Here is a 21,631-nt window from a genome sequence, read left to right as displayed (position 1 = left end):
TATTTACCTTGTCTGGCTCGCTTCGTCCTCATCTCTCTCCTGTTTAGCCCTCGCCTTTCCCCCGTGACATCTACATTTACTTGGAAATATGGCTGGTGATGGTGGAGTTAGGCTAGAGAGAAAAAAGGATTTATGACGGAATCATTTAGCCCTATAATGAACTCCAAAGCATAAAATTAGCTGGGGGTTATAGTTACAAATAAAAGCAACAAAGAGGTAATGCATAAATGTTGAGATGTGGGTCCTGAGGTTAAATCAGGGTCACGAGGTATGTAGCCTTGATGAGTAACAAGCACCGAGGAAGCCAAATGACGGAGATACATTTCACAGTGATTGAATGCCACCTCAGCACTACCTTTGTCCAGACGTACAACCGCAACATCTGCGAAATTATAAGCTACTCAAAAGTCATTGCAGCTCATTTATGATCTGTATTTTGAGAACATTTTTATCTTGAGTATTTATATCCAAAAACCTTTCAAGTCTTCAGAAATGAGATCAATATAAATCTCTGTGGAACAGGTCTTTAGAATTTATGTTTTGATAATTTCTGAGCAAGCACATTCAGTTGTCAGGTAGGGAGTGATAAATTCCACAGTCCCAGAGGATACTGCTCATTTACGTTCTCTCCTCACTGAAGTTCTCCAGGAACCAATTTAAAATGATATCACCTTCACTTATGAGTGAGGTATCATGGGAAAAGGGGGGTATAGCACAATCACCACAGTGTACATGCAATCTAACTTCATTTTCTATTTGTAATTCCCTTCAGGTTGTGACATGAGTGGAATCCCAGATGCCATTTAAAGATCGTTAGCAAATACCCCAAAGAACCCATCCTGACAACATTTAGCCCTATTCTTCAGGGCTTCCATCACTTACTAAGATGGAAATTCAAGGCCCGGGAAGACTTCAAGTTTGGATATAATTCCAGGTGAGTATGCTCCTCAATATTTCCCCTTATAACAAAACATTTGAATTCATTCACACTTTTCCAAGTATGCATTTATGTTTATTTAAACAGTCTTTTTGCTAAGTACAGGAAAAACTGATTTGTCATTTTGCAGATTAAATCCCAGGCTTGGGGAGATGACACAGTGGGTCAGTTGCTTGCAAAGCATGCATAGGGACCTGAGTAAGATCCCCAGCCTTTGTATAAAAGCCAGGCATGGTGGTATCTGCTTATAGCCCTAGCACTGCACAACAGAACCCCAGCAAATTGGAAGATGGAGACAGGAGGATCACAGAAGCTCACTAGCCAACCAGTCTAGCAGAAATGACTAGCCGTTCATTCTCTATTACAAATGTGACAAAATTAAATTACATTCCACTACAAAGATGCTAAGCCAGGCATGGTGATACTTGCTTTTAATCTTTGTACCTGAGAGGCTAAGGTAGATAGATCTTTCTGTCTTCAAGGTCAGTCTGGTCTACATAGAGAGTTCCTGGACAGCCAGGACTATATTATAGAATGGCCCCATCTCAAGACAACAAAAACAAAAAGCCTAAATTCTCATTTTCTTTTCAACTAACTGCAAAGTGAATACCATAACTTCATAATACCCGTTCTTACAAACCTAAGTACTGCAGGCCCATAGTCTGCAGCATTGGAAAAAGATGTTTCTGTTTCTGGATTCCTCCCCTAGCTTTCTTCTTTCCCTCCATGGAAGCCCATGGCTTTCTTGTGTTCATGAGGCTGGGCAGATGAGTGCCCGTGATGACCTCACTGTCCAGTAAGACTGGTCCTTTGCATCTCTGAAGCACTGTCTTCCTGTAAGGAAGCCTGCATCATCCTTCAACTGGAATGAGCCCCTTGCAGCCATTCTGCAAACTGATGCTTCTCAATCTTTCTTGTAAGACTTGTGTCACATTACTGTGGGCCCTTGACTGCAGGCGGAGACCTCCCTCCGAGCTTAGTGCTCAGACATAGGTGAGCGGACCCCCCTGCTTGTAACAACCCACCAGACCCAAATGTGTTAAAAAGCTAGTTCCTTGCAGACCCTAACCCACACAAAAGGTGTCAAAAGCTGGCTCTTTGAAGAAAAACATATCGAAGGTGCCCTGGAGATAAGCTCCAGGAAGTTTCCTGGGAGTGTCTCCTGCTATTCAAGCACCATTGGCTTAAAAACCCAGAAGCTGGAAGGTTTGGAGAGCATAGCTCTCTGTCTTCATCTTTTTTTTTCTTTTCTTTTCTTTTTTTGTCATTAAGCTCAGTGAACTAAAATCTAGCTCTTTGACTTTTGACTGTCTTTATTTTAATCAAGTGCAGTTTGGCCTTTCACAAGCCAAAGGCTCCGTTTCTCCCTTCTCCCTCTGGAAGGGAAGCAGATTTCCATTGTCTCAACCGTGGCTGAGGTTGGCTGCCCTGTGCTCCCTGCCTACCCAGAAGGCCTCCTTCTTGACCGGTTCTCAGGACAGAGCCTTCTTCAGCCAGCCTCCAGAGGGCTGAAGAAAACTCTGTGACCGGATTCTCAGCCCAGCCTCTCAGAGAAAGGAACCCACACGTTACAACCTGCATCTTCCACATCTAGGCAATCAATCAGAATGAGCAAGAGAAGACAAAGATGGCTGCAGGAGATGTACCCAGCTTCAGATGCAGCTCTGGCTCCTGCCTCCTCAGGGATCTAGGACAGCTGCAGCCCTTCCACGTGCCTTAGTTTACCTGAATTACAGGTAGCAGAGAGTCCGGCATCTGCAATCGTGCCGGAAATGTTTGATACAGGAATATAGTTGGTATAAGATTGCTCCCTCTTTCTACACCCAGTTGATTTCTCCTCAGAGTTATTGGGTTTCAAAGGACTCAGTTGATGCTGGATGGAAGTGGACAAGAGTTCTTCATATAGTTGAAGCAGTATCACAGGATTTAATCAAACATTGATAAAACTTAGATGATGAGATGTCATATTTCTAAACAGGGACATTTCTTTTCAGGCAGAAGAGGTGTCACTGCTGTATGACAACATATCTTAGTTATGACTATATTAGTAAAATTATTTTATTTTCAGAAAGTACAAAGTCTGTTAGAAGTTGAGTTATGCTTTAAACACAGGGGATTTGCTTACATTGCACACAGACAGTGCAATGACAGTGGTTGCTCTGTGGATAATAACTGAAATAAGTGTAGGTAAAGAACCCCAAGCCCATTACGTAAAGCAAAACATAAAAAAATTTACTAACATGTAAATTTTAGCATAAAGTTACCAATGGAAAATGAGTGGCCCTCAGGAACCCTATTCCTGAAGAAAAGTTATAGAAAAATTTTAGTCCATCAACTTGGCTGCTCTGGCAAGGGTCACATCCAAAGACATAGGTCTGTGTGATCTAGCTGGAATGCATAAAAATAACCAGACATCTTTAGTCCTTCTGTCTGGAATACACATCTTTATCCCCTCTGGCTAGAATATAGACACATCCTTAGTATACACCTTTAATCCCAGACAATAAAGGTAAAGTTAGTTTGTAGAAGGAAGTGCCTGTGCTTGAAAGTGACATCTAATTGAGGGAAAATTGAAGATTTGACTGATGAGTCAGAGATAAAATACGCCCAGCTCTCAGGAGGACAAACAGGAAAGAGAGGCTGCTTACAGTACAGTTCATGCAAATAAAAGAGTGGCTCTATCTGTTCCATCTTTATCCCTGCACTTTCTATAGACAGGGTAAACTTTGGATCAACGTTTTTGTGGGTGGTTTGGTGTTTTCCTCCCTCCACTAAGATTCTTGTCTAGTTAAAGGGTGTCCTCATCAGTCTCCATGGTCCCTGGTACTAGGAGTCCCAGCTATAGTTCCCCTCATATCCTCCCAGACTCCTATTCTGACCTAGGTCTCCAGTTTATCACAGAGATGCCCCACCCACTATTAAAAATACTCTGCTACCAACCAAGGACAATATGTGCAGTCATCATCAAACCCCTACCCAGACCTAGCCAGGGGACAGAATATTCTCCACAGTTAAGTGGAGACTGGGGACTGACTTTCACACGAACTCTGGTGCCCCTTATTTGGTCATGTCCCCTTGATGGGGAGGCCCCATGGCACTTGGAGGAAGGATAACAGGCTACCAAGATGAAACTTGATACCCTAGCATCATATTCAAGGGGAGGAGGTCCACATCAGTCACAGTCATAGGGGAAGTGGAAGGGAGTGAAATCAGGAGGGAGGGAGGAATGGGAGGATGCACGGAATGGGATAGCAATTGAGATGTAATATAAATGATTTTATTTTTCAACAAAAAAAAAATGAAAAAAAAGTTAAAAAAAAAAAACTCTGCTATGCTTACAGACAGGAGCCTCTCAGAGTTGTTCTTTGAGAGGTTTCACCCAACAGTGGTTTCAAACAGATGCTGAGACTCACAAGCAAACACTGGGCAAATTATATAGGAAATCTAGTGGGAAAGTGAGGTGAAGGATAAAAGGGCCTAGAGGTGACAAGAGCTCCACAAGAAGTCCAACAACGCCAACTAATCAGGACCCAGAGGGGCCTGTGGATTCTGAAGCAGCAACCAAGGAACTTGCATTAACTGAACCTAGGTCTTCCACATAGATGTAGCCTATGGGGCTCGTGTGGGTCCACTAGTAAGTAGAGCAGAGGTTGTCTCTGATAGGAACACTGTTGCCTGCTTTTTGATCAATTAATTCCTCCTGTCTTGCCAGGCCATAGTGGAAGAGGATGGACTCAGTCTTGATGGGACTGTGTGAGCTGAGGTGGGTAAGTAGGGGGGCTCCCCTTTTTTGAGGAATAGAGTGGGAGAGGAAGGGAGAGTGGAACTGGGAGGAGATGAGAGGAGAGAGGGGGCTATGACCAGAATGTCAAATGAATAAATAAATTAATTAATAAAAAAATTAAAAAGAAGACAGTAGAGACTACAGTATAGTACAGTAGAGAAAAGAGTAGAGTTGAAGTTAGTTGGAAGTCAGTTGAAAGGCAGTGCAGTGGAGTTGAGCTGAGTTTGTGGCAGCTCAGTTGGTGGCAGTTCAGCTTCTGGAGTGCATAGGCAGTTTTAACCTGGACAGTTTTACAGAGACAGGTGAGAGGTGAAAACAGAAGGAGCCAGAATTTTAGAGCAGAGTGACTGAACAATTCAGTCAGAAGCTGATGGAACCCATTTTGAATCAGTCAGCTTGGAGAGGAGTTTTAAGCCAGAACAGCTTAGTTGGACCAGCCAACCAGACTTCTGGAAGAACTAGAAAGGGTAAGCTAATTCAGCAGCAAGCCTCTGAGACGACAATTACATCAGGTGAATGAAATTTACTTTTACAGAAACTGACTCTTCCTCCCCAACAGCCATCCGTTGCCAATAACTGTCCAGGTAAAAACTGCTGAACTCAACAAACTGAGCTGCCACCAACTTCAAGTGCACTAGCTCCTTTCTCTACTGTACTGTCTTCTAGGGTGTATCTTGCTAGAGTGCAATCATGATTCCCTTCCCTAACCATACGTGGACTTCAGCATGCTCCTGTGCAGGACAAATGCAGACAGTTACGACCCCTGCGACATCAGGTCAGGAAAACAGTGTTGCTGCAGTCATCACTCCCTTTGATTCCTACAGTCCCTCTATCCCCTCTTCCACAGTGACATCTCTGAAAGGGCATTGTACTAGCTTCCTATAGCTACTGAAACAAATCTCCACAAATGCAGTGGCTCAAAAGAACACGGATGCGATGTTACACAGATCTACAGAAGTTTCACTGGATGAAGATCTCTGTGTTCTGCCCATGCCCTTTGGCTTCTGGTTGTATCACCTCATTCTGTTTCTGTGGGCACACTGCCTTCTCCCCACTCAGAGCAAGGCACTTTGCCTTGTTCTTCTTAAGGGGACATACAGCTACATTTAGGGTCCATATGAATATTTGAAGAGAATCCCATCTACAAAGGCTGTTGAGTAATAGAAGGTAACAGTTTCACATTTCAGCCGAAAGGACATAGAAAACATGAAGTCATTATTCAGACTTATAGCAGAAATTCAGCAAATTGTCTAATAGGCAAGAATACAGTTAGAAATTCCTATAATCTCTAATGGAATAGGAATTTGCATGTGTTTGTCTCTATTAGTAAACTATATTGACAATTTTGAAGTAAATCTCCTTAGGATTGTGTCAATAACTTATTGAACCTGCATCATCACTAGAAACAATTTTTGTACAGAAACACTGGAACATAGGCCTATAAATCCTTTCTAGGAAAGCCTTTGGGAAGGATGTTTAAACTCCATTTAGAGAAAGCTTACATAGACCTTTGGAAACTATTAATTAGAATACTCATTATTATCCTGTTAACAATTTTCTTATTGAAACTGTAAACTCTAAAGGTTGGCAAAAATAGATGTGTAATGAAAGGATTGAAAATTAAAAGTCAATATGTATGTGTGTGTGTGTGTGTGTGTGTGTGAGAGAGAGAGAGAGAGAGAGAGAGAGAGAGAGAGAGAGAGAGAGAGAGACAGAGAGACAGAGAGAGAGAGACAGAGAGAGAGAGAGAGAGAGAGAGAGAGAGAGAGAGAGAGACAGAGAGAGAGAGACAGAGAGAGAGAGACAGAGAGAGAGAGAGAGAGAGAGAGAGAGAGAGAGAGATTTACCCCATAACCCTGATTGACCTGGATCACTGGATCATGCCATACACTATCCTGGCTTTGAACAAAGAGAAATGCTTGCCTCTGCCTCCCAAATGTTGGCATTAAGGTGTGAGCCATAATGACTGGCTTCATTTTTTATTAAATTAAAGAGTCAACTAGTTAAAATATGTGTTCATGAAACAGAAAATATGTTCCCTATATTATAAAGCAAAGTGAGTGTTTAAATAATCAATAAACGATGTCAAAAATGAACATAACATGTGTATATGATGTGTTGTATGTGTAGTGTCTGCACTGGTTCATGTGAGTGTATAATCCCATGTGTACATGTGTATATACAGGTCACAGGTAAACATTAGGTGTCTTCCTCCATCATCCCTACATAATTCAGGGCTCCTGACTTCTTATAAAGGGAAGAAAATGGTAGAATATAAAAGACAAGCTCCCAAGAGGCAAGAAGGGAGCAAAGGAAAAAAATCTTCCTGCTTTAATTGCAGTTCAATTCACTGAATTAGAATTCAGGGAGATGATTACCGAGCATCAATGAGAAGATGCCATCATCAATAGCTTCCCATGGCCACGTGGCCAGAGGAGAAAGGTTCTCAGCTTAGGTAAGGCATGCAATGCCCTGCAGAACAGGGAGAGATGTGTGATCTCATGCTAGCTCTCTGCTGAGTTAATTTTGGAGCTCACTACATCCAAAATTGTCAAGTGAATCGTTTCTGTACCATTTCTGGTATGAAATGTGGCCCCATCAATGCTGACAACAGAAATACATTTCAATTATATGTTCAAAGGTAGAAGCAACAGGTCTGTCATGTCAATAATAAATATGTTTTTAATAATCCTGCACACCAATGTATCAAATTCTGTAGACACAACCTTAATTTGAAAGCAAGCAATGATGAGTCATGCTACTGAAACCTGTGCTGTTAAATGTCATCCCTTAACACACAGAAGATAGCCAGCCAGTTTCATTTACAGCACAATAGTGGTAGATTTATATGGAAGCAAAGGGAGATCAGTGTTCTTACTGTCCGAAACAATCATCATGAAAATATCACCAATATGATACCATGTGCTTGGAAACAACTCCATTTTTCCAGTTTACAAAATGAAATCTGAAATAAATTAGTCAAAAATAAAATGTGTATACTAATAACAAGCAACAGCAACTATATTAACTAAACTTATAGTGTGAAAAAGAAAACTGTGTATTATTTTTAGACGTTGGTAACCTCGCAGTAAGCGTAAGCTGACTTTATATATATTCATTCTTGAGTATATTCCTCATCAAATAATGGTGAATTTCACAATTAAATCTGAGACAAGTATTTATCTAACTTTCTGCACAAGGAACCCAGTGCTGTGTTTCTCAGTCTTACAGAAATTAAGCCCCTCTCGTTGTTTCATGAGGAATTCAGCTAATTACCAGCAATGTACTTAGAAACATTGTGTATATGTGTTAATAAGTATTAATTAGAATGTCTATTGTAAGTATGACCTCGAAGGATAAAAATGACAACTCACCCAATTAAAATTTGATTATACATAGCAGGTTTAAGTACTTCTCACTAAAAAGTCAGATGTTAGATTGAACAAGGATAGACATACACTTTATATCTACCCTGAGAAAAAGCAAACAATTCTTTATGTATAAAAACACATGGTGTCATATACAGTAAACATAAGTAAGTACTGCTCTATATATGCATTTGTAAGTATAGATCCTGACAATAGTAAGGGTCATGAGAGGGAAAAATCATCATCTTAATCTGTAGAAGGCAAAAGAAAGTATATGTGACAAGGAAGCAGAGGAGGCATAGAAGAATGGAACAGCAGGGAACAGAGAAGGGAAGAACAAGTACACATGTCATAACTAAGCCCATTAACCTGTATTTTATTCAAAGCCATTAATAAAATGTGAAGGAGAAAATAGTAAAATAAGTTGAAACAATTTTATACATATATTATACATCTAGAATTTACATACATGTGTAATATACATATATAACTGTTATACCTTATCACACATCCATCTTCAGAAAAATGATTTGAAAGCAAATACAAATAATTATTCCTCATTTTTCTGAAATGGAAATCTAATTATTGCTTTGATCTCGGCATCTTAGGGAAGGGTCATCTAGCTTTGGTCAATTCTGCTACCTCCCTTCATGTCAAAGTTTAGAGCACCTAGAAAATAAGCTCAGGGTGCTGTCATGTGCTTGTGGGCCCATTCTCCTGTGCCTGGACCATCAATACTGCTGCATTTTGCTGTCATCTCAGACATAATGATTTCATTTAAGGTCTCTGTGGTGCAGAATATGTCTTTGACAGGACACAAAACTTCCTGCCTTCACATTCACCCACGTTTCACCCTCCATCTATTATTTCTAATAAACATATGAAAATTTGTTTGAACATACTCTCAAAAACACACAAAGCATGGCATAACTTCATATCTGCTCTGTTTTGTTTGATTATGTTTTTAAGAACAGTATTTTAAAGCTTTTAATAGGTAAATTTGAGGTCATTTCATACCCTAAACACCAGTTTCTTTCTGGTTCCCAGAACACCTAAAACAATCCTATATAATAGAAGAACTTCTGGAGGTGTCTCCATCCCTGATTTCAAGTTGTACTTCAAAGCAACAGTAATAAAAACCTGCATGGTGCTGGCATAGAAACAGACTGGTTGATCAAAGGAATGGAGTCAAAGACCCAGAAATAAATCCCGGTACCTACTGATACTTGACTTTTGACAAAGACGCTAAAACCATAGAATGAAAAAAAAAAAAAAAAAGAATGCATCTTCAACAAATGTTGCTGCTCTAACTATATGATTACATGTAAAAATGTAGAAAAATACAAATAGATCCATATTTATCACCCTGCAAGAAACTCAAGCCCAAATGAATTATAGATCACAACATAAAACCTGATACACTAAATGTCATTAGTCTTCAGGGAAATGCAGATCTCAGACTCTAAGGTTCCATCTTACTCCCCTCAGAATGGCTGAGATCAAAAACTCATGCAACAGCAAATGCTGATGAGGATGTGGAAAAAGGAGAACACTCCTCCATTGCTTTTAGGAGTACAAAATTGTACAACCACTTGGGAAATCAATCTGGCACTTTCTCAGAAAACTGGGAATAGCTCTATCTCAAGACCCAGTTACACCACTCCTCGGCATATACCCAAAAGATACTCCAGCATACAACAAGGACATTTGCTCAACTAGATTCGTAGAAGTTTTATCCATAATAGCAAGAAACTGGAAACAACCTAGATATCCCTCAACTGAAGAATGGATAAAGGAACTTTGGAATGTTTACACAATGGAATACTACTGAGCTATTAAAAACAAGGAAATCATGAAATTTGCCGGGAAATGGATGGAACAAGAAAATGTCATCCTGAGTGAGGTAACCCACACCAAGAAAGACACACATGGTATGTATTCACTTATAAGCAAATATTAGTCATACAGTACAGAATAACCATACTACAATTCACAGACCCAACAAAGCTAAGGAACAGGGAAATCCCAAGGGAGGATGCATGATTCTGACTGAGAAAGGGAAAAGGATCAGAATAAGAATAAGAGAGAGAGAGTGCTGAGAGAAATGAGGGAGGGGATTAGATGTAGGGGAGGCTGGGTGAGTAGGAGGACAGAGGGCTTGAAGGAAGAAGAGAAACCGAGGCCTAGGGAAATCTCTGAGATAGCCTGGAGACCTCAGACAGGATATGGGGGTGACTCTAGCTGAGATCCTTACTAGAGATGGACATGGAGACAGAAGAGGCCACCTTCTAACCAGACAGGACTCCTAGTAAAGGGAGGGGAGCATCAACGTACTCACAAAAACTTTGGTCCAAAATTTACCCTGCCTACGAGATGTGCAGGGATGAAGAAAGAGCAGAGAGTGAGGAAATGTCCAACTAACACCTGGCCAACCAATGCAAGATAGCCAATCCCTGACACTATAAACTACACTCTGCTATGCTTACAGACATTTGGCATAACTCTCCTCTGAGAGCCCCCCTCCCCACAGCAACAGATCAAAACAGATGCTGAGACTCACAGCCCAACATTAGGTGGAGCACTGAGAGCCTTGTGGAAGAGGCTCTCTTCCATAAGAACAAGAAAGCCAATTAACCTGGGCCCAGGGGGGAATTGCAGAGACTGAAACACCAGCCAAGGACCGTGTATGAACTGGACCTAGGCCCCCTCACTTTACCCAATGGACAGCTTGGGCTTCATATGGATCTTTCTCGTAAGGGGAGCTGGGACTGTCTCCGACAAGGACATTTTTGCATGCTTTTCAATCACTTCCCCCTGGTGGGGCTGCCTTGCCAGGCAACCGTGGTAGAAGATGTGTTCAGTAGTTCTGCCACTTGATGTGCTGGGTGGGTAGGTAGAGGGCAATCTTCTTTTTTGAGGGGTTGGAGAGAGGAAGGAGAAGAGGGAGGGAGCTAAGTCTGAGGTGCAAAGTTAATTGGTTAATTTTTAAAGAACTTCCTGCCCTCATATCCACCCACATCTCACCCTCCATCTACCATTTCTAGCAGCCACGTGAGACTTTGTTTGAAAATACCGTGAAACACACACAAAGCATAGCATAACTGGATATGTCTCAGTGATTCCAAATATACATCTGTTCAGTTTTGTTTGATTATATTTTTAAGAACAGTATTTTAAGGCTGTTAATAGGAACATTATAGATAAAGTTGGGGTCATTTTTTTCATAACTTAAACACCATCTGATTCCTGTTGTTCTGATGCAAACCTTCCTGTTCGAACCAATGTGCTCACATCAGAGACATGGCAGACGAAAAAGTATTTGTTTTCACGGTATATAAATGTTACCCTGGTACTTGCATTTTTCTGAAACATATCTCAAGATTTTTCAGATTGTATATGCCTTGGGAAAATTACATATTGAGATAATGTTTGTTCTAAAATTTCCATCTCATTCGTGCATTTGCCTGAACCTTTTCTACGTCAACATTAGATTCTGAAGTGGCAGCCTCAGCTCTGTGCACATATTCACGTACTCCTGACAATTTCCACTTTAAGTCAATTGTAAGTCTAACTGAATATTTTCTTGAGACTTGCCTGAAACTTTTGTGTATTCCATAGAATGTAATTTGTAAAGAATTATTTAAAGTGTTGTGTACTTCCCTCTTTGATTGAAACTCTAATTGGAATTATGCATTTTCTTTATAGTTTTTATTTACTACTAATATGCATTTGGATGTATGTGTGTGTGTGTGTGTGTGTGTGTGTGTGTGTGTGTGTGTGTGTGTGTGCCAGAGCATGCATGTGAAAGTCAGAGGCCCCTTTTAACTGTAGTGGTGCTGTGATCACAGATATTGATCTCCATGTTTACCTATCTTCTTTTTGGTTCTAGGTCATCAATAGTGTGTGAAAAGTGCTATAATGTACTGAGTCACTCTATCAGCCTGCATTATGAGCATCTGCAGTGTAAAGCACAAGCTTATGCTCTACCTCAGGACCATCCAAGTGTGTTTTATTGATGTGTGGTGTTTGTGTCTGTGTGCACATGCCTGTGTTTACAGTTTCTTAAACTCAAGTTCAAGTCTTCAGCTTGCACACAAGCTCTTTTGCTCATTTGGTAAATCTCTTGTTTTTTAAAATATTTTTTTGATTTTATGTCAACACTTACTATTCATTTCTACTTTGACTTCATTTTTTGCACAGTGTCCCCCAGAATAAGTTTAAATAACAGCCATGGTATCAGACATAGCTTCCTACAGTTGGCATAATGGAAAATTTGCATCTTTTATTATAATTGTTAAAAGTACCCTAGTTTAATTTGTTTGGCTGCAATAAAATACTCTTACAAAAACAACTTAGGGACAAAGGGTTTGCTTTAGCTAAACATTCTGTTTTATTCTACTGTTGTATGAAGCTTAAGCAGTCATCCAGGTGTGGCGGTGCACGTCTTTAATCCCATTACTAGGGAGGCAGAGGAAGGAGGATCTCTCTGAGCTTGAGAGCAGCATGCTCTACAAAGTGAGTCTAGGACAGCCAGGGCTCTGTTACACAAAGAAATGCTGTGTAAAAACTACAGAAAGAAAGAGAGAGAGAGAGAGAGAGAGAGAGAGAGAGAGAGAGAGAGAGAGAGGAGGGGAGGAAGGAAGGAAGGATGGAAGGAAGGAAGGAAGGAAAGAAGGAAGGAAGAAAGAAACTTAAGCATTACATTCAAAGTGGACAGCAGAGAAAGAACAAATGTGTGCATGCTTACTCATGCTCAGCCTTTTATCTACATATATTATATTATATTATATTTATTATATATCCCAGGACCACCTAAATAGGGATTAGTGTAGCCTTCGTAAGTCTGAATAGTCCCACATCAATTAGCACTAATAATGAAAAGTCTCCCACAGGCATGATCACAAACCAGTCTGATCCAGACAATTTCTTATTGAGATTCTATTCTTAGATGATTCGAGACAGTGTCAAGTTGACAACTAAAGCTAACCATCAGGAATTTATTTTACTAGTAAAATAAATTTAATGCCATTTTGAAGAGTAGAAGACAGTCATCGTGAGAGTATCTTGCCAGGCTTTTGTCTTAAATTATCATTGTTAACTCTCTTCCTTACTTTACACTTTTGCATGCCCATATGACTGCAAATAGCAGTTTGACTATAGACCTCCAGTAATGCTGCTTAATCAAAGAGTCCAAGGACTTTTAGATCAATTTTTTGGTGTTATCTAAAATTAAATATTATTGCAACAAAAAATACAGGCATGTCAATATCGGTTAATCAGGATTCGCTGATTAAATTACCCGCTAAATCTGCAGAAGGTGTTGTTCCTTGCCCTTTGTTCCAGATTCATGCTAGATTTAATGCACAAACACACAGACTGTCTTTCTATAGTTTGTAATAAAATGACATTTTTGAGGCAGTCTGGCTACAGACCTACAGTAGTAATCAACAGATGAAAAGGGCCTTTAGAGTCTTACAATCTCAAGCTATCAAGACCCTGATTCAGTGCTGTAAGAATGGGAATGTGACAACTGAGTTCTGATTATTCTTTCCGTAAATATGTCAGCTACTTATTAAAATACACTCAGACAGAATTGCATTTTAGAGCATAATGCATAAGAATTTTATGAAACTGACATGCATTTCAATGCTAAACAATGCATAAATAGCTAAAACGTATTTTATTCTGTGTTGAAAACATCAGTTGTCTTAATATCTTAAATTGCTTTTGCGATGCCTCAGTGATCTTGAGAATATTATTTACTGTGCTAAACCAATGAGTCTCTCGGGAGTGAAACTCAATTTATAATTCTCATTTGAATGTAAATGTGATAATATCATCCAAAATAAGAGTCTTTTGTGTGTAAATTTAGATTTTAATCCACTGCCAAGGTATTTAAACACAGCAATCAAATCAAATAAAATAGTGATCAAAAATGGCTTCTGCTCCTATATGTGAAATAGTAACTAAATTAATTATCAACAGAAGTTATGTAATCATGTGAATTTATGCTACAAAAATCTTTACTGTTTAATTAATATTCAATACCAAATTGAAATTCCTATTTTTCTATCAGCATGATATTTTTCTATTAGCATGTATGTTTTTTATTGATTTTTCCTTTTTCTCAGTTATATATTCAAGCAAACCTACAGTCAGAGTATTGATCACTGGAGGAGGGTTTCCCTATAACTTCCTGCCTGTGTTTGCTGCTTCTCTCTCTGCAAAAATACTTTCCTCTTTTCCAGTGTTTGCCAGACAAGCTCTTCCCAAATGTCAAATCATCCTGTGAAAATCCATTGCACTTACAAACGCACATATGCCAGTCTACCAGAGTTATTTGCTTTCAGGTACTGGGGATTTGATTTTAGTCAGGTGTTGATGTGTTAAGTTTTACCTAAGAAAGAATTAACATTCCTCCTGAGCTTTTAGACCTCCCACGATATTGAGTTCCTCTCTGTTCCATTATTGGCTTCCTTTTTTCTTTTTTCTTTTTTCTTTTTTCACTGTCCACAGTCTGCTCGGCATTCAAGTTTCTATTTATTACTTCCATATCATCTCTGATAGTTCCTAGAAGGCATGAATCACTGATGCTGCTTATGCCAAAACTCTGACATAAATATTGTACAGGGACCACAAAGCCAACCTACATGAGTCTGAGTCCACTAGTGTTGTTTTCCCAATGAAATACCATCAGGGATGGCATTACTGATTTTAGTAACTGAAGATAAATATTAGAAGTCATTCTATGCATGCTATACATTTCTCCTTTTACACACAATGACTAAGATGGACTGAATATTTGTGTCCCATTTGATAATAGTGTATTTAAAAATTGTGTCACATATGACAACTACTTCTTCACATGGGAAAGATATGCTAGGGAAGAGAGGGGACCCCAGGATGAAATTAGCGTCTTTGGAGTTTCCCTAAGACTCACCCTCTGACTGTTTACATCTTTCCTATCTTTGAATCTCCCTCCTTATCCAATTAGCTCATATCTCTTCCTCTTGCTGCATTATTGATGCCACACCTATGTGGAACAGGACCACAGTTATATTTTCTAGATGACCGTGGTGGTTTTTTTTTTTTTTCTTTTTCATCACACTCCAGTTTGTGCCAAAGCATCTTACAAATGCATTGCATTGCATTCCAGTTTTAAGAAGCCATTCAGTGATTTGAGAGACCTGCTTCAAATTCTCCATTAATATGTAATTATCTTTAAAGTGTTCAACATCTGCATTTATGTATGGATTATATAAACCTGAATTTTTGTCTTCTAATCACATTCTCAAGTCACACAGAAACACCAAGTTTTTTTTTGACTGTTTAAAAAATATGATGTGCAAATGCCACAGCACAAGAGAAACTGCTCTGTCTTCAAAATTATGCTGTGTTAGAATTTGGAGTACTGGGTTAAAATGTTTCTCAATGGATCTTTTGTGAGCATTATTTTGTTGCTGATGTCCTCTGACAGACTCCACCCAGCGGAGGATCCTGACAGATGCTGGGTCTCACTGCTGGACTCCTGGTGGAGTGCTGAGAGTGGTTTTGGAAGAATGGGGGGATGGAAGGACCCAGGGGGTTCAGGATCCCCACAAGGAGACCATCAAAGCTGGCGGATCTGGACCCAGAAGGGGTCTGCACGAATTGTTGCACCAACCAAGGACAATGCATGCAGTAAACCTAGACCCCTGTTCAGATCTAGCCAATAGACAGCTCATTCTCCAAGGTTGTCAGGGAGGTGGGGACTGCCTCTGACATGAACTCTGGTGCCTCCTCATTTGATGACTTCCACTTGGTGCACTCATCGGAAGGGGAAGCAGGCTATCCAGATGAGACCAGATCGGCTGTGGTCATATGGAGGGGGAGGAAGTCCCCTTCTTTCCGAGGGTTGGGGAGGGGAATAGGGCAAAAGAGGGAGGGAGGGAACGTGGGAACAGGAAGTACAAACAAGATGATAACAATCAGGATGTAATATGAATTAACTATAATAAAATAAACTTTTAAAAAGAGACAATATCTAACACAAATGAGGATGATTAATAAGGCTGCAAGAAATTCACCAATAATTAAAGACTCAACTGTGATCACACAAGGAGTTTTCCCCTCACCTTTTCCAAGTGGAAGAACACTATAAATGGCCTTCTTGGGACCATACAAATTGAGTACATCATTAAAATCCCTACAGTTTGGGACTTGACATCTCAACTTAGAACATTTGGGCCTAGAAATTTATTAGGCAAGTGTTACCTATCAAGGGACCTGCTTCTAGGAAAAAACTCATTAATAAGTTCATCTAGTCTCTGATTATATTCACTGTTACCTCCAAGAATAAGTCACTGAGAGAATTCAATTCCTAACTATAATTGCATGTACAATACCCATGTTGGAAACCTCGAGCAACTCTACTGCAGTACTGCTGGTTTAAGGCTTCTTGATTTTAAACAATTTTTGCATAATAAGTGTTTAGACAAAAAATCACTTAATTACTTAGTGAGATGTGTCGCTTTCCTTAGTATATACAATGCCATGTGTCTTCTTCTTAATTGCTTAAAAAATTGAGGCATAAAACCACATGACCTCAATCTATTTCCCAATTATAAAGACGTGGACCTAGAAGTCTATAGAAGAGAAAAGAGGTATGATTGCCCTTGAGATAATGAACAATATATTGAGACCATGAGTGTAGCTCAGCGGAAGAACGTTTGCCTGGTGTGTACAAGGTCCAAGGTTTGGTTGTGGCGATAGAGGGAGAGAAGGAGAACAGGGAGGGGGAGGAGCAAGAGTTTAAAGAGAATAAATCATTTTATTCATTTTCTCCTGACAGAGAACTGAAATGTATAGAAGAAATAAATAAGAGGAAAGGATAAGCCAAGCGCATGGTCTGCATAAAAGAAAGTCAAGGGACAGGGGGAAGGGGAGGGGGAGGACCTCTGGTTTGCCGATCTCCCACAGACTCTCAGGAGCAGGGTTCTCCAGACACTAGGCTAGAGAAGGGAATGTGTAGATTATTTGTGAAAAGCTGGACTTAGATGCCCTGAATTAACAGAGACAGACTAATTCCTGTTAGAGAGCACAGTGGTGACAGGATGCAGTGAGATTATGAAACTTCCATCCTGCCACCATTGCAGGACACACAGCAAGGATACCCCTCACTCGTGTGTACCGTTTTACATTTCTTGTCTTCTTTTTCTAGATAAATGAGAATCAGAACAGACTTGCTATCAAGACAGATGCCAAGCTGCTATGGAAACTTCAGTCCTTGCACTCCTCCTCCCCACCAGCCTTCCAGGCCACACCAGGGGCTCTTGTGTAAGGCACTGCCTAAACCAGCTTCTCCTCTAGAATTGTTTTTAAGTTATCCTTTCTGCCTAACCATCACTCCTCATGAACCCCAGAACGCCCTTTGCTCTCCTACATCTTTATGCACCAATTTTAAATTGGTTTGAGGTGTTATCCTAGCTGGCATGACATTTGTTACTTCTGAAAATTCTTTAGTGCAGAGAATATATGGAAAATTAAGACATTTTAAAGGGAACGCATTTAATAGTAAAGTTCAAAGGGGTAAATTAGTCTTTCATTCAGTGGAAAAAAATTTAAAAAGGGATTCTGAGAGTAGAGCGTACAACATAAATGTTCAAGAAGTGAATTATAAAAGAGTTCTAATGGCATCTGTAATGTTTGAACTTACAAGTAAAAGGTCCAATAGTCACCATCAAAATGTTACATGGTTGTCCACAATAAATCATCTCTCAGTATGTTCTAATAATTTCAAATATTTAAATAAAATAATAATTACTACAAAGGCAAAAGCCAAAAGAAATAAAGGTAAACAAACTAAAATCAAAACTAAATAGGGCTGTGTCCAAAATTCTATGAATCACCATGAAATACTATAAAAATATGTGCTAATGTGTAAACTAAAGGAAAAAATGTGCATTTTCAAGGTTTCTAAGTTGGAGTTAAAAATGAAAATATTCAAGGAGATGCAGCTATTTTTATGTTACTGAGAACACTTTGTTAGAACAATTAGGGACAATATTATCCAACAAACTAATAGCAATAAAACCATATTTTCAAAGTCCTAACAGTAAATTCAATTCTATTTACATGTACTACCCAGGTGATAATCACAGAGGGGCTTATTCAATACAGTATTCAAATGTTATAAACTACAATAAATGAGAGAATCAAGTAAAATTGCTAAAAGAGATTCAGAAAGACAAACAAAAGAAGCGTAATAACGTGGGTGTTCAGGAATGTCGCTGTCTACCACATACGACAAGACAAAACAATCTAGGAAGAGGAGACAGTAAAAGAAAATGTAAGAGCTAGAAGCCCAGGAAGGGAACAGTGAAATGCTCTCTCATGGTCATTATGGCTATCGGAATCGTGAAGTCACAGCAGCTATTGTCACCTGCACAAGACCTGCGTGTGATCAAGCTAGATAATATCTCAGCACCGAGAGGGAAGAAATCCTTCCAATCTTACCCTTTACTGTGCAGCTATTTGCAGTAGAGAGAGACTGGTTTCCCACACTCCCGTGGGTGACCCTGCACCCATACACATATTGACCAGCATTAATTGGATTTAGTGGGGTATCAAAACCCGAAAACAAAAACACATGAAGTTGAGGGAAGGCACACAGGTGTGTATTGTGAGGTTAGAGGGTGGAGATAGTAAACAGACACACAAATTATCTACAAGTTGTGTGTGTATGTGCGTGTGCGTGTGTGTATTTTAAAAATAAAGATGGCCCATATCTCTCAACTAACAGAACAGTTCTCCATTTTTAAACGTGTATTCTGAAAGTGGTCATATTATTCTTGTAATTAATGAAAGCTTGCCATGCATATTATTTAGTATTTATTTTTATGTTAGTTGTTTGAAAATTCAGTACCATGAGCTTTCATCACATTCATGTTTTTCGAAATCCTTCCATATCCATCTTCCCTTCTCTATCCATCTGACTTTGCATATATATGCCCAATTGGTGCTGAGCTTGGCTATGTGATTTTCCACTGGAGCATAATGGACTTACCACAGACAGACAACACTCTTAATTAACTCTCTCTCTCTCTCTCTCTCTCTCTCTCTCTCTCTCTCTCTCTCTCTCTCTCTCTCTCTCTCTTTCTCTCTCTCTCTCTCTCTCTTTCTCTCTCTCTCTCTCTCTTTCTCTCTCTCTCTCTCTCTCTCCTCTTTCTCTCTCTCTCTCTCTCTGTCTCTCTCTGTCTCTCTCTCTCTCTCTCTCTCCTCTTTCTCTCTCTGTCTGCCAATAGTTATCAATAACCCATAGCTCCTTTGCAAAGGGTACAACTCCATTCCTGGCTTCCCTTGCCGTATGCAGCTTTGGTCTCTGTCTTTGAACTGCACAGGTCTTGTGCACACTGTCAAAGATGCTGTGCGAGGTCCCTATGTGCAGCTGCCCTGCTGTGTCCAGAAAACACTGGCTTCTCGCAATTGTCTTTTTGCTGTGGCTCTGAAATTATTTCTGTTCCCTCATCTGCAATGCGCTGTGAGCCTTGGGAGGGTGAGTTGTGAAATAGACGTCTCACTTTAGGCTGAGCATTCCCTAGCCTCTTCTTATTCTCTGCAACTTGACAGGTCCACGGTCTCTATTTACTTATACTGAGAATGGAAACGTCACTGAGAAGGATGAGAGATGCCCTAAGGCACACGTGTAACAATAAGTCATTAGGACTTGTTTCAGTACAATGTCCCTTTAACAGCATAACAGCATACCCCACGTACTGAAATCGTCTTGTAAAATGAAGCCTCCATCCATACAGGAAGTGGAGGGTTACTCCCATGATATTCCTGCCCCTATTGGATTGGCACAGAAGGTGTACTGATTACTGTGAATAGAGCAGCAACGGAAATGGATGTATGGAGAGAGTACTTATCTCTGTAGTAGGATATTGAATCCGTTGGGTATATCCCAAAGAGTGGTCTGGATGGATCATGTGGCATGTCCAGTTTTAGATGCTTTGGGAACACCCACTGACTTTCATGATGACGACAGCAATTTGCATGAACAGCAGCAGGTAATAAGTGCTCTGCTTTCCCTACATCTATTCCTGCGTTTGTCATCAATTTGTCCCTTTTGGCTTAGACATTCTTACTTGGTTAAGATAAAATCGCAAAACATTTTAAGTTTGCATCTCCCTGCTGTTTGAGGACGTTGAACACTTTTAAAAAAATATTATTCGGCCATTTGTTTTTTTTTTTTTTCTTCTTGACAAATCTCCTTTAGCTCTACTTCCATTTTAAAATTGGGTTCTTCATTTCTTGAAATGCAGTCAGAGCAATAAGAAGAGTAAAAGAGATAAAGGAGAGGCAAACCGAAGAGGAGGAAGTCAAAGTATCCTTACTTGTAGATTTTATGATCACATACGTAAAAGCCCTGAGGACTTCATCAGGACAGGTATACAACAGACAATGCCATCTTTGAAAAGAAGCAAGGCGTTCTCTACGGCTGCACTGTGATGGTCTCTTCCTCCTATGCCCGTAGTTCAGAGGTTCTGTCTTTTCACAATGTCCTAAATTCTTCCATGTGCTATTATATTTGATTTGGGCCTCTCATCTGCTCTCTGAGCTATATAAGCTACTTTGGCTTCCATCCATGCCTCTCAGTTTTGATATGATCCATTCTGGTTGTGAAACAGCCTTTCTGCTGAGGTTTTTAAACTGCCTTACCGAGTTTCTCGTTTCCAGCATTGTTTAGTTGGATTTACCCCGCCCCCCCCCCATATCTTTCATTCTCCTCTTTTGAGCAACAGCTGGAGGTTGCGCATTGCCTACTCTGCAGTTTTTCTCTTAAAATCTAATAAATGTGACTCTGTGCTTCCAAAAAAAAAAAAAATCAAACTCTATTTTCATGTCTAGTATTAACTCCTTATTTCTTTCATCTCTTTCTTTTTCTTATTTGAGGTCAGTGACTTCAGTTATAATTCTTTCAAATTCTTTGTCTAGTTCTTCCAGGTTATGGGATTTTTATTTTTATTTTTTTTGTAGGAGACATGTTAGTTTGGTTTTTTTTATACAGTTTTGTTGCTATCATTGCTGGCTTTTTTTTTTTTTGTGTGTGTGTGTGTGTGTGTGTGTGTGTGTGTGTGTGTGTGTGTGTGTGTAGGAATGTTTACATCTGGAGTTAGTTTGATGGCTGAGTATTTATTTCATTTCTTTTTGTTCAAGTCACTTTTCTTCCAGAAAGGACATTTATAATGTTCAGGAGGAGGTTAATTATTTTAATGGTTGAGACATTGTTTCCTCTTTTTGGCGTTGGGTGCTATAGCATTTTTCTAAGGTCTTCTGCTTGTAAGCTACATGGTACCTCCCTTGGCTCAGTGAAGGAGCTTGGAACCAGTTGGCCCTGGGAATGCGGCCTTGCACTAAATCTCAAGGCTTGATACAGCAATGGGATAGCTGCCGTTGGTAGCTATAGATGCTCAGATAATACTTGAGAGTATCCTGGGTCTCTGCTTCACATGTGCTAACTGAAGGAGCATCACTATGCCTGTGTGCCATTCTGGTAAGATA

At 39.8% G+C, this 21,631-nt stretch overlaps 1 long non-coding RNA gene across 1 annotated transcript in view; it reads left to right on the top strand.

Annotated features, from left to right (window-relative positions):
• LOC311597762 overlaps positions 1 to 17,731 on the top strand; it is a 37,365-nt gene extending 19,634 nt beyond the window's left edge. Inside the window, exons 3-4 of the long non-coding RNA XR_014779341.1 lie at positions 773 to 934; positions 17,289 to 17,731. This is a non-coding gene — a long non-coding RNA (uncharacterized lncRNA). The remainder of the gene's footprint in view (positions 1 to 772; positions 935 to 17,288) is intronic.
• Positions 17,732 to 21,631: the final 3,900 nt, after the last annotated feature.

This window comes from Acomys minous (assembly GCF_964271855.1).
Source record: "Acomys minous genome assembly, chromosome: 5".
NCBI classification, from domain to species: domain Eukaryota; kingdom Metazoa; phylum Chordata; class Mammalia; order Rodentia; family Muridae; genus Acomys; species Acomys minous.
Note: the sequence above shows the minus strand (reverse complement) of the source record. Positions and strands in the feature narration are given on the sequence as shown.